Source organism: Cornus florida, unplaced genomic scaffold (assembly GCF_030987335.1).
Source record: "Cornus florida cultivar Cherokee Brave unplaced genomic scaffold, ASM3098733v1 CherokeeBrave_3.0.0_Hap2_Chr10, whole genome shotgun sequence".
Lineage (NCBI taxonomy): Eukaryota > Viridiplantae > Streptophyta > Magnoliopsida > Cornales > Cornaceae > Cornus > Cornus florida.
The window spans coordinates 47,621,198-47,633,560 of NW_026775580.1; the positions used below are offsets into that span (position 1 = coordinate 47,621,198).

The following is a 12,363-nucleotide window of genomic DNA, read 5'->3' on the forward strand; positions in this document are numbered from 1 at the left end:
ACATGTTGAGTTTTCACGTTCGCCGGTGTTGCAGGATTAGTTTTCACCACATCTTGCTGAAGTTTGAATGACGCCATCGCCTGGGACTTGCTACGTGTCCCAGGGCCCGTCAAGGTACTTCCATCGCTTAATTTGGTCTTCGTGCCACTTTTCATGGTGGCTTTAGCATTGACTTTTGCAATAGCGATGTTCTTTTGGGCTTTCTTATTTGTCTGAATCTTAGGGGGAGCCATAGAATCTGATAGAGAAGAAAGTTGATGGTAGGAGAAAGAGATGAGAGGCAAAGGTTGTCCCACCGGGCGTGCCACAAATTTGTACACACAAATTTTGTAAGTCTGCAATAGAAACAAAATATGGAGCAAAATAGAATTTTATTAATTTATGAATGTGGAGTACAGTCCTTTGTAATATCTTTTACAAAAAAAGAATGGTCCTCTGATTCGATCTCCTTGTTTTTGGTTGGTTGGATCCAAGGGCTGCACGAGCTTATTCTTGAATCACTGTAGAATTTGATGAAGAATGGCACGTTGTTGGATGTGCTTGATGTTCTTCGCTTTTGGGTTTTGATTCTGAATTTGTGTCTGAATTCTGAGTCTTTGGATTTCTGAGTCTCTGAACTTCTGAATTCTGAATTTGTAGATTTCTGAATTCTGAATCCTCTCCCCTTTTTTCTTCCTCCAAGCCTCTATTTATAGGCTTCTTGGATTAATAGGATGATGACACGTGTCATCTCCTGATAAGGATAAAACTATAACTGGGCTGGGCCGGTTATATTGTGATAATTATCCTTAAAGATAATTATTCAAAATATATTTTATTAGGAATAATTATCGTTTCATTTAATTATCTGGGCTGGGCTAATTAAATAATTTAAGTGGACCAAGCCTGGTAAAATAAATAATTTATTTAAACATTAGGCCTATATTTAATGGGTCCATTCGTTAAAACCAAAGCCCACTAAATTTTAGTATCGACAAGGCTCATACGCAAGGGCTCCTCTAATGATTGCACAATGAGACAACTTTTAATGAGCTAGAAATTAATTTAATTTGCACTTGAGAGGGTTCGATCGATCGAACTTGGCTGAGATCTATCAAACTTTGGCTGGATCAATCCTCCAAAGTGGTGGGTAGGGTGGTACAATAGGATAAGATGGAATCTTTTCGATCGATTTGAGAATTTTTGGATCGATTGAACTTTGTGGGATCTTTAGATAAGGACAAAAATGCTTGAATCCATCTTGGAGAGTCTAGATCGATGAACTTTCGATCGATCTAAGTATTCTTGAGATCGATCGAACATGCTAATTTCCACACTTTGCTTCATTGTGCTTCCACTTTGCTTCTTTCTTCCATCCAGCTTGAGTTAGCTTCTTTTAAGCTCTTATTTGGCTAAATTAACTTATTTTAGGGATAAGCACCTAAAAATGACAATAACACAAAATTAGTCTAAAACGGGAAAGTAAGATAGATAAAGGTCTTAAAATACCTAAGCTTAATGGGTTTAAATGCGCACTTTTCAGCGCTCATCACACCCCCAAACTTAATTATTGCTAGTCCCTATCAATGAACTACAAAGTAAAGGAATGAAATGAACAACTATACAACTATGAATGTATAAAGCAATAAATGGATAATACCACTTTCGTAGGGAACACGATTGCATTTAGCGTATGCAACAAGCCTTTTAAACCCCTAGGTTACCCCTAGGGACGAGTGAAGTCTCATGAGGGTTTCCAGAAATGATATCCACAAATATTAAGCTCATTCTCACCAAAGAGATACCAATATTGTAAACAAGCATTGGGAGAAAACTACCTCAAGTATGCAATTTTTCAACTCTTTCCAAGCAATCTCCCAAAATATCAACATCAAGCAAACAAGTATGGTCCTCCACACATCAAGAAAATGATCATGCAAATCAAAACAACACTAGAATCCCTTTTGAGTGGACCGGCATCAAATGTGTTGCTATCTAAGCCAACTAAAGAAATGATCACATCTTTACCCTCAAACTAGCACACAAATCTAGTCCCGATCATCAAAACAAAGAGTGGACTTTTTATTAAAGCATTATTGATCTAGGTGCGCTTATTCTTTTCAGTCGATATTTTTTTTTTTTACTATCCTAAGGATCAAAGATTGAAGCATGGTGCAATGTGTTGATCTATTAAGCTTTCTAGTGATCTATGAGGTAAAGTTAAGTCAATAACTCCCAAACCAGATGGCTTTAGGGCACTAGGTGTTCAAATACCCTAAGGACTTACAAGCTCAAATCAACTAGGCTACAAATCAAAGTAACTTCCATGTACCCCACAAATGAATGCTAGTATGCACCTGTGCTAGTGTAGAATCCTAGAGTGAATCTCGAAACAATCACAAAATCAGGATGATGTGGACCACAAATGCAAGCAAGATATCAATCTTTCGAAAAATTTAATCCTAAATTGTATCCACAAAGCATACAAGGAGTTTTGGACTCTCAAGTCAAGCAAATTTTTAAATTTTAAGTAATATAGTCCTCAAAAGATCAAAATCATAGCTAGTTATGGACCAATCATAAACAATCCCTCAAATACATAAGTCATGCTTAAAATTTGAATTGAAAGCAAATACTGCAATTAATACCATTACCCCCAAACTTAAATGGTACAATGTCCTCAATGTGCAAAGAGAACAAAGGAAAGAGTATACCAGTGTGGCTATGGCGAAGAATGGCTGGGACACAAGTATCCAAAGTGGGTAGTATAACCCCCCCCCCCCCCAAACTTGGGATGAACGTGGTCCTGAAAATATGGCACTGGGAGAAAAGATGATCAGATAACAAAGGGGATAATAATGGTGCATAGTGGACATGCAAGTGTAAATTGGATAACAAATGAACTAATGAGAGAGAAAAGGGTGGTCTTGAAAAATTCGGGCAGCACTCTCTCACTGAAGTCACTGAGATGCACCTGATAATGGAGTCAGTCACAGACAGATATATCAATAGTAGAATATGAAATCCAAAAGATCATGTATAAAATAGGAAAATAAAAACAGTATATGGTACATCAAAGTAATATGGTCGATAGACTGGCCGCAAAAATAATATAATTGTATCAAAATTGCAGGAATGTATCACAAATATATAACATAATAAAAGAGAGGAATAGAGATCAGGCAAATGAAGTAGGGCGAGTGAGGCGTGATCCCCTGATATCTCTGGATATGCCCTGTAGTGCAGCTAAGACATCGGAGCGAAGAGATGCCACATCTGACCGAAGAGAGACAACTGCGTCCTCCAAAGCCTGGATACGCTCTCCAAAGCCTGGTGTCCGTGCTAGAGCCTTAGGTACCACTGGATCAGGAAAATGATGTGCATCCTGAGCCTGCTCTGGGAAATGTAATGGTGACCCTACTGGAGAGTGATGCTGTAGATCCTCTGCTAGAGGCTCCTGCTCTAAGTCTATATCTATATGTACGGTAGCCACCGGTGTAACTGCTGGATCATCTGCTGCTGCTGCTAATGGCTCCTCCTTAGCCTCCTCAGCTGCTATCACAGTGTCCTCCACAAGACTATTGATAAGAGCATTGTAGCTCTTATTCCAGTCCTTTTTACCAAAGTGGCAAGCTCCTATCTCTGGGCGCTTATCTAGATGGAATGGATAGCATTGATCTCACATGATCTGAGTGATAAGGTGGCCAAAAGGAAGCTACTTAGCCCGCTTGGGCCTCTTACTGATGTAGTCCGCGTAGAGCTTCATCATGATGCTCCAATATAAGGCTAGAATAGAAACCCAGTACCCTGTGTAGAAAGCATATAGGGCAGTCAAATAGTCGCCTCGCTTCTAGATCTTGTAGCCGGCCATAAACACGTTTCGGTACAAGACCGAATCAAAGAACCACAGATCATCGGGCAAATAGGTCTGAGTAGCAAATGTCTCGCCCTCACTGTAACGGCCTGTAAGTGCTACAGCTATGTCTGCATAAGAAGGCCTCCTCTCCAGAATGGGATAATTGAGCTCAATATTAGGAGGGCAAGCATGTGGGCATCGGCAAGATCTGGCCAGAGTCTCCACTGTAATGCGGATAGGATGGCCATCGACAGTAGTGCGCAGCTCTGCTAGATTACTCAGGGCAGGTCAGAGGTTCTGGAAGAACATCCGAACAAGCCTAGGGTAAACTGAATATATAACAGGGGCTAGAATTGCTGAAATGCCCCTTCGGTTTATATCCTCGTAGGTTGCCCGGGTTAGAATGTACCGGGAGAAGAAAGAGATGTCGAAAACTGACTCATGCGCCACTGTAAGGTGTGAGTATCTTGGCAAAGGTCTGTCTAAGGCCTGGCCTGGCTGTGCATAAGGTGGAGATGGAGAAGGCGATGGTGTATGCTCAGCCTCATCATAGGATGATGAAGATGCAAATGCTAAAGACTGTAGTCTAGAGTCAGCTGAGGGGGACTGAACTGGATCTGCCTCGATATAAACCTTTAACTGCTCCGGCTGCTCAGTCTCAACAGGCTGCTCTAAATCCTGGATATGAGATGGTCCTGACTGATGCTTGGGCTGCTCTTGAATATGGGAGGGCTCGCCTGGCTCCTCTATCCTGGGCCTGACTCGGCGTGGATGATGCCTACGGGCAACAGTCTTTACCCTAGCCATGGCCTACAAAATAGAAAGAAAAACACTTGCAGAAGAAGTCAGTACAGGCATAAAGAAGTGAAGCACAATATATAAAAACATATATGTCAAATAAGATAGACAACACATAACATGAATCTACGCAAGTGATGATGGAGCTAAATAAACAATGACATTAAGTGAAGCATGCTAAATGAAATAAGTATGGAATGCATCCAATGTGAAAAACACAGGCATTGGGCATGTGTGAGATAACATGGAGTCACAAAAGAGAGTATGTGAAGTGTGGGATGGGGCCCTCTCACACAACAACACAACAAGATTGGTCACTTGTTTGGCCCGTGACCCCCAAATACATGATTTGAATTAAAATGTATAGAAATCTATATACATATATATATACATATATACACAAACATGGAATCTTCAAATATAGTAAGGATTAAGCATGGCAACTCTAGATCTAACATGTAAAGCTCAGATTCATGAAGATTAAAACTCAAAATCAAAAGAAAAAAACTCGGGACTTACCAAATCTTAGAGAGAGAGAGGTGGAAATCGAGAGAGATGATGAAATCAGAGATGAGGGATGATATGGAAGCTTGGGATGGTCTTCAAAGGGTTCGCCGGAGATGGGAGAGGTAGGGTTTGCAACGGCGAGGGAGATGAGGGCTTAGATCGATCTTGAAATCGATCTAATGACCCTAGGGTTTTATTTTTAAAAACTAGTCCCGACAAGTTTGATCGATTAGGGAAAATTTTTGATCGATCGAAAATAGATCAATCTGAAAAATGTTGAGATCGATCTCCCCTCACTAAACAACAAAATATTTATTTATTTATTTTTTGAAATATTTTGAATTTTTGGAAATTAAAAATTAAAATTAAAATTAAAAGTATTTTTTTAAAAAAAAATTTTGGAAATAAAACAAAAGAAAATTGTTTTTAGGATTTTTGAAAATGTTAAAATGAAAATAAAATTAGAGTGTTTGAAGATAAAATAAAATAAAATAAAATAAACACTAAAAAAAATTAAAATTAAAATAAAATTGCAATCAAAGTCAAAGTCAAGGTTAACAAAGGGTACAGATCGATCAATCTGAGATCGATCGAGAAAATGGATGGATCGATCGAACAGGTAAAAACCTGCAGATAAGTTCGAACGATGCATAGAGAGGCCTTTTTCATGGATCTTAAATGAAATTTCTAAGTGTGGAGTGAAGATCGATCTAAGAAAAAGTTGGATCGATCTAGGAACTTTCAGATCGATCCAAAGAAATTTTCGAATGATACACAGAGAGCTGATTTATGCAAGAAATTTCAGATCGATGGAACAGGGCAATGATTGGATACAGGGATGGGTGTTCAATCGATCGAACCTCTTTCGAGATTGATCGAACAGGGACAAAATGCCTATTTTCAGAATAAATGTGCATGCATACTTAATCAAAATCCTAGCCATGTGCATGAATTCCAAAATATATCTAGACGACTCAAAAAGTGAAAGATAAAATAGAAATGAGGAAGGAATAGGGTTGTAAACCCTACGAAGCATTTACTAGTCTTTAACGTCTCTAACAAGACGTTGGGCTCTTTTAGCTCAGATCAAACATCTTATAATGCATCCCCTCCTTAATGGGGTAATAGGTATTTTGAATTCCACCCAACAAACGGTTCGCTAAAGAACTTGTTGGATTATGTTCAAAGGAATTTGTTGGTCCTTTGCCATTGTGATCTTTGGGCTTCCATGCCCTCTCAAAGCAAGATTTTGAAACATCATTCTTTAAACTCAAGGTCGAAGATGAACTTTTTAAAGTTTTGGTTTCAAGCAAATATTCCATTCTTTCACATTCATTGTTTAGACATTTTTCTACAACATTGACTTCTTCATGCTTGTCAAATGAATTTGGGGTCGGATTAAAGATATTCAACTTCACTTTCATATGCCCAAATGAGATTTTCATTACCCCCGTCCTACAATTGATGTTGGCATTTGCGGTTGCCAAGAAAGGACGGCCAAGGATAACGGGAATTTGGCTCTTGGGATTTGGAACCGGTTCCATGTCAATGACAAAGAGATCGACCAGGAAGAAGAATTTATCAATTCTAATCAAGATTTCCTCAATGATACCCCGAGGCTTTTTGATGGATCGGTCGGTAAGTTTAAAACTACCGACGTCGGTTTCAAGTCTCCTAAGCCTAATTTAATATATACTGAGTATGGAAGAAGATTAACACTTGCTCCAAAGTCTAGAAGAGCCCAATTAATGACATGGTCACCAATGATGCAAGAAGTAGTAGGTGAACCGGGGTTCTTAAACTTTGGGAGGGTGTTATATTGCAAGATTGAGCTCACTTGCTTGGTCAAGACCACTTTCCTAGGTGCTTGGCTCTTGTTCTTCCTCTTTTGGGTGCAAAGATCTTTCAAGAACTTGGCATAAGCCAAAATTTGCTTAATTGCATCCAAAAGTGGAAGATTAATCTTCACTTGCCTAAACATTTCAATGATTTCATTGGTCTTGGTCTGTTGTTTATCAAAATAAATGGATCCTTTCAAGGCATCTGGAAATGGAGCTCTTGGCTTAAAAACTTTTTCAAAACTTTTCTTTGAAACATCATCAACACAAGAATTTTTAAAATCCTTTTTCAAAGCTTTGTTCAATTCATCCTTCAAATCAATTTTAGACTCACTTTTCAAATCACTTTATAACAGTTTCTCATTGAATGATCATGCATATGCAATGAAGGAGGAATATGATGTGAAACGGGACGGGTGTCAGCTTTTGGTTGTACCGGTTCACTTTCTTCATTTGACATACCTATCTTGTTGTCCACAATCTTCCCACTTCTCAAGGTTGTCACCCCATTGACATACTCAATTGTGGGACCTTCAGATGAGGAATGAGTCTCCACAACACATTGTTGCTTTAGTAGAGCATTTAAAGGCATTTTCCCCTTCTCTCTAGCATTTAAGATACTAGTTATTTGCCCTACTTGGGTTTCTAGCTTAGCAATGGATTTAGAGTGAGAATGAAGCAATTGAGTGTTCGCCTCTAGATTGCCTAAAGCGGTCAAAACTTTCTCTTTAAAAGCTTGACTCCTAGAATTTCCTTGAGAATATGATGGTTGATTAGGGAAATGAGAATTACAAAATTGATTGCCATGTGATTGAAATGATGATGATTTAAAACCTTGGGAACCTTGGCCTTACAATGGTGGCGGAACATACTTCCCTTGAAAACCACCTTGGGGAGGGTTTAAGGCTTCCCTTTGGCTTTTCCAAGAAAAGTTCGGATGGTTCCTCTAACTTGAATTGTAATGAGTGCCATAGGGATTATTCCCTTGATTAACAAATGTATCATTGATTTGTTCATGGGGCTTACTTTGCACATGTCCATGGGGACAATTGGAAGTAGAATGCAAGACACTTGAACAAGTCATGTAAGATTCATTAGATGTATGATGATGAATATGAGTAGGGGAGGAAGATACTTGATTCACCGAATTTTGGTTAATCAAAAATTGATCAAACCTTTGAGATAAGGATTTCATTTTGGCAGCTATGTCATTGAAGTTGTCAACTTGATATAAGCCGACATTCTTCCTTCCACCTAGGTTTCTACCATTTTTAGAAGATAAGGACCTATGCATGGAATTTTCACTCATACTTTCATACAATTGCCACACATCATTTTCATGCTTGTCAAGATAAGAACCACCCATAGATACATCAACCATACCCTTGTGATTATCCAGTAAACTTTCAAAGAAATATTAAACTAGTTGCCACTTAGGTATGTCATGATGAGGGCACTTTCTAAGCAAATCATTAAACCTTTCCCATGCCTCATGAAACATTTCCCCATCCCCTTGAGAAAATTCTCTAATTAAAGTTCTTATGGCATTGGTCTTAGAAACCGGATAGTACTTTTTCAATAACTTTTATTGCATTTCTGCCTAAGAGGTTATTGAAAAAGGCCTAAGATTGTTGAACCTATATTTTGTCTTGTCTTTAAGGGTGAAAGGAAAAAGTTTAAACCTTAAAACTTCTTCCGGCATGTCCGTGTATTTCACGGTGGAACACACTTCAAGAAACTCATTCAAATGCTTATAAGGTTCTTCACTAGGAATTCCATGATAGTTAGGAAGCATTTGAATGGTTTGTGATTTGATTTCATAGTGATGTGCTCTAAATGGATGCAATTGAATGCAAGTGGGTGCATTATATTCATTAGGCACATAATGGTCTCTTAAAGCAATGGGAGGATTCACAATTGGTGGTGCTACACGAACACCTTGATTAGCTTAAACCACGGGAGGTTGTGGAGCAAAGATTGGTTGAGGCATTCCCAATGGAATTTGGCCTTGTTGTTGTGGTGGAATGAATGGTCTAGGCACGCCTAATGGTACTTGGATATTTTCATGATGCACATTAGGGTGGAGGATACCTTGTTGGTCTATGTGACCAAGGTCCTCCACCTGGTCGTCATTCAAATTGTCCATTGGTGAAATGGAGTGATGAGAACTACCTTTTCCCCTATGATTACGAATAATTGATTCAAGATGAAAATTAAAAGGGACAAGAGTAGGATTTAATGACCTACGACCATGCATGCACTAAGAAAGACAGATAACAAGCAAATAAGCAAGTAACAAACACTTCGCCCCCATAACAAATCAATCAACAAATCTCCACACACAATGATCCCATGTTCCCATGCTTGAACAATACGCAAAGAAAAGTAAATAGCCTCCACACGGGCTCACGATTTATCTAAGAAATAAAAAACAAGCCCCCACGCGGGCCAACGATTTAACCAGAGCTTGAGGTAGAAAGATCTCACAAAGGGTTTTTAAACAACTTCAATTCATTTTCAACTTCCAAGCTTTGCATTTTTTTGAATTTTTAGTCCTTTTGTGTTTAGTTTAGCTCGTCTTGGCTTCTTAATTCTCCTTTGCTCAACCTCCTTGCTCAATTCACCTAGCCAAATAAGAACAAATACAACCAAAAATAAAAATAAAGTAAAGACACGATCAAAAGAGTACTAATCCCTAATTGTTTCCAAAACACGGCATTACCAATTCAATCCCCGACAATAGTGCCAAAATTCTGACGGGGCTGTTCCTATACACCAAAATAATGTAATGAATGTGCGGTTCAAGAAAAGCCTTTTTGGTTAAGTTTAAATTTGTAAAAATCACTACCACCACTACTACTAACGTAGTAAAAGTGAGTAGGGATTGTCCCAAGGGATTGGAGGGCTACTAGTAATGGAAACAATACTTAGGGTTAGTAGGTTGAGTGATCAAAGGTAGATTGTCTGATTGATTAAACTACAATTAAGATTAAGCAAGCTCAATATAAAACAAGTAATTAAAGGATAGAGAAAACAAGAGAGAGAGGTCTTGGGACTTAGAGATCACCACTAAGCATCACTTTTCTATACACTCAATTCATAATTAATGAGCAGAAAAACATATGTTGCAACAATAGTGAGTGTGTGTTGTTGTTTCAATAAGCATGGATGACTAATAAAGTATATATTGTCTAAACCACACAATGAATAACACAATATATCAAACTAAGTCATTAATCCTTCCTTTAAGCTCACAATCCCAAACACATCACATAATTAGAGAAATATATTCCTTGCATTCATAAGTATGGAACATCAAACAACAAGCATGGATTGTCCTCCCATTTAACAACTAAGGTAACTACACTACATCTAAGCTAATGACAAGAAAATTAAACTAAGTGAGAGGCACAATCCATCAAGAAATGAGTATGAACCATCAAATAAATCACAAGAGTATTCTATTAAGCACTATGTCTTGACAATCTCTAGATCTATAGCATCAACACACATAAACATGCATCAACAACACAAGAGATAAAGATAAACACACGAATATCTATTCTAGCATACATAAACATATGGATAGAATGAAATGATCAATTAGAAGAATTAAACCACACAAATCATTGAATAAACAAGATCTATGTATATAAATATGTCAAAACATGTATTACAACACAAATCCCCTCAAAAATACATAAATCAAGGTAAAAAAAGCATGCTTAGGGCTAATTGTAGCCCCAAGAGGATGTCTAGCCACTCATGAATGGTGTCCTCCAACCCTCAAGGGCTATCTCCATGGTAAAAATACTCTTTTCTTCCTCTCTAAGAACAATCAAAAATTTTATTTATCAACTCCTAAAAGCATATCTGTAAAAGTGGCTCATAATCCTTATATAGGTAGCTCAAATGTCACACCTAATGGTCTAGGCTCATACACAATGGCTCCTCTAATGATTGCACAATGAGACAACTTTGAATGAGTTAGAAATTAATTTGATTCACACTTAAGAGGGTTCGATCGATCGAACCTATGCTAATATCGATCGAACTTGGCTGAAATCTATCAAACTTTAGTTGGATCGATCTTCCCATGGCGGCGCCTTTTTGGATAAGGACAGATCTGAGATATTTTGGGGAAAGAGACGAAAGTGGTAGGTAGGGTGGTGCAACAGGATAAGATGGAATCCTTTCAATCGATCTGAGAATTTTTGGATCGATCAAATTTTGTGGGATCTTTGGATAAGGACAAAAGAGCTTAGATCCATCTTGGAGAGTCTAGATCGATGAACTTTCGATCGATCTAAGTATTCTTGAGATCGATCGAATATGCTGATTTCCATACTTTACTTCATTCTGCTTCCACTTTGCTCCTTTCTTCAATCCAGCTTGAGTTAGATTCTTTTAAGCTCTTATTTGGCTGAATTAACTTATTTTGGGGATAAGCACTTAAAAAGGACAATAACATGAAATTAGTCTAAAACGGGAAAGTAAGATAGATAAAGGTCATAAAATACCTAAGCTTAAGGGGTTCAATGCACACTTTTCAGTGCTCATTAGGCGGCTCCCTTGAATTTTTAATCTTTTTTAGCTTTTTGGCGACTGTTTTGGCTACGATGCTTGGATCTTGGGATTTTTAGGTTCAGGTAGAAGCTGTATTGGGGTGTTTAGAGATGTTCGAAGCCTTGTTAAAAGTTCAGAGAGTGGGTTAATGCATAATAAACCAAAAGATGTTTATAGCTTGAACAGTAGTTAAGTCTCGATAAAACTGTTACTACTTCAGTTGTAGAGGATTTTAAAATTACTGAACCTTGGTTTAATCTTTCTCTGTGAATGGAAATTTGATTAATCTTATACTTTTAATAGTAGACAAAAATGCTAATTAATATAATTTTTATTATACTTGTCATGGAATAATGGATGAGGAGATGGATTATCTGTATTCTCAAGTGTTAGATAATTCTGTATCGGTGATTTAGGATGAGCATGATAGTTTATCTATTTATTTTATGTTCGTCATGGAATTTATTGATGTATCTCATTACTTAGATTTATCAGTTACTAAAGTAATCATGTTAATTTATATATTCCTATTTATGCTTATTATGGATAAGTTGATATGTGCATTGATTATGTGTTTTATCAACTGCTGGATGTTTAGATTGTATGCACCGGTATGGGACGGTGGTATACTAGGTTTGGATTAGCTTGAAACGCTAAGTCCTACCTATATTGGAATAAGGGAATGGATTATAAAAATAAAATCCTACTTATATGTAAGCCTGTGCGGCTGAACAAGCTGAATGGCTAACTAGATTTATTATGGATGGATATGATGGACTTTAGGTATATATTTATGGTACCACGATCTGAGCTTGAGTC

At 37.7% G+C, this 12,363-nt stretch overlaps 1 pseudogene; it reads left to right on the forward strand.

Moving 5' to 3' along the window:
• The first annotated feature begins 8,417 nt into the window (after nucleotides 1-8,417).
• Nucleotides 8,418-8,516, forward strand: LOC132280336 (small nucleolar RNA R71; annotated as a pseudogene).
• Nucleotides 8,517-12,363: the final 3,847 nt, after the last annotated feature.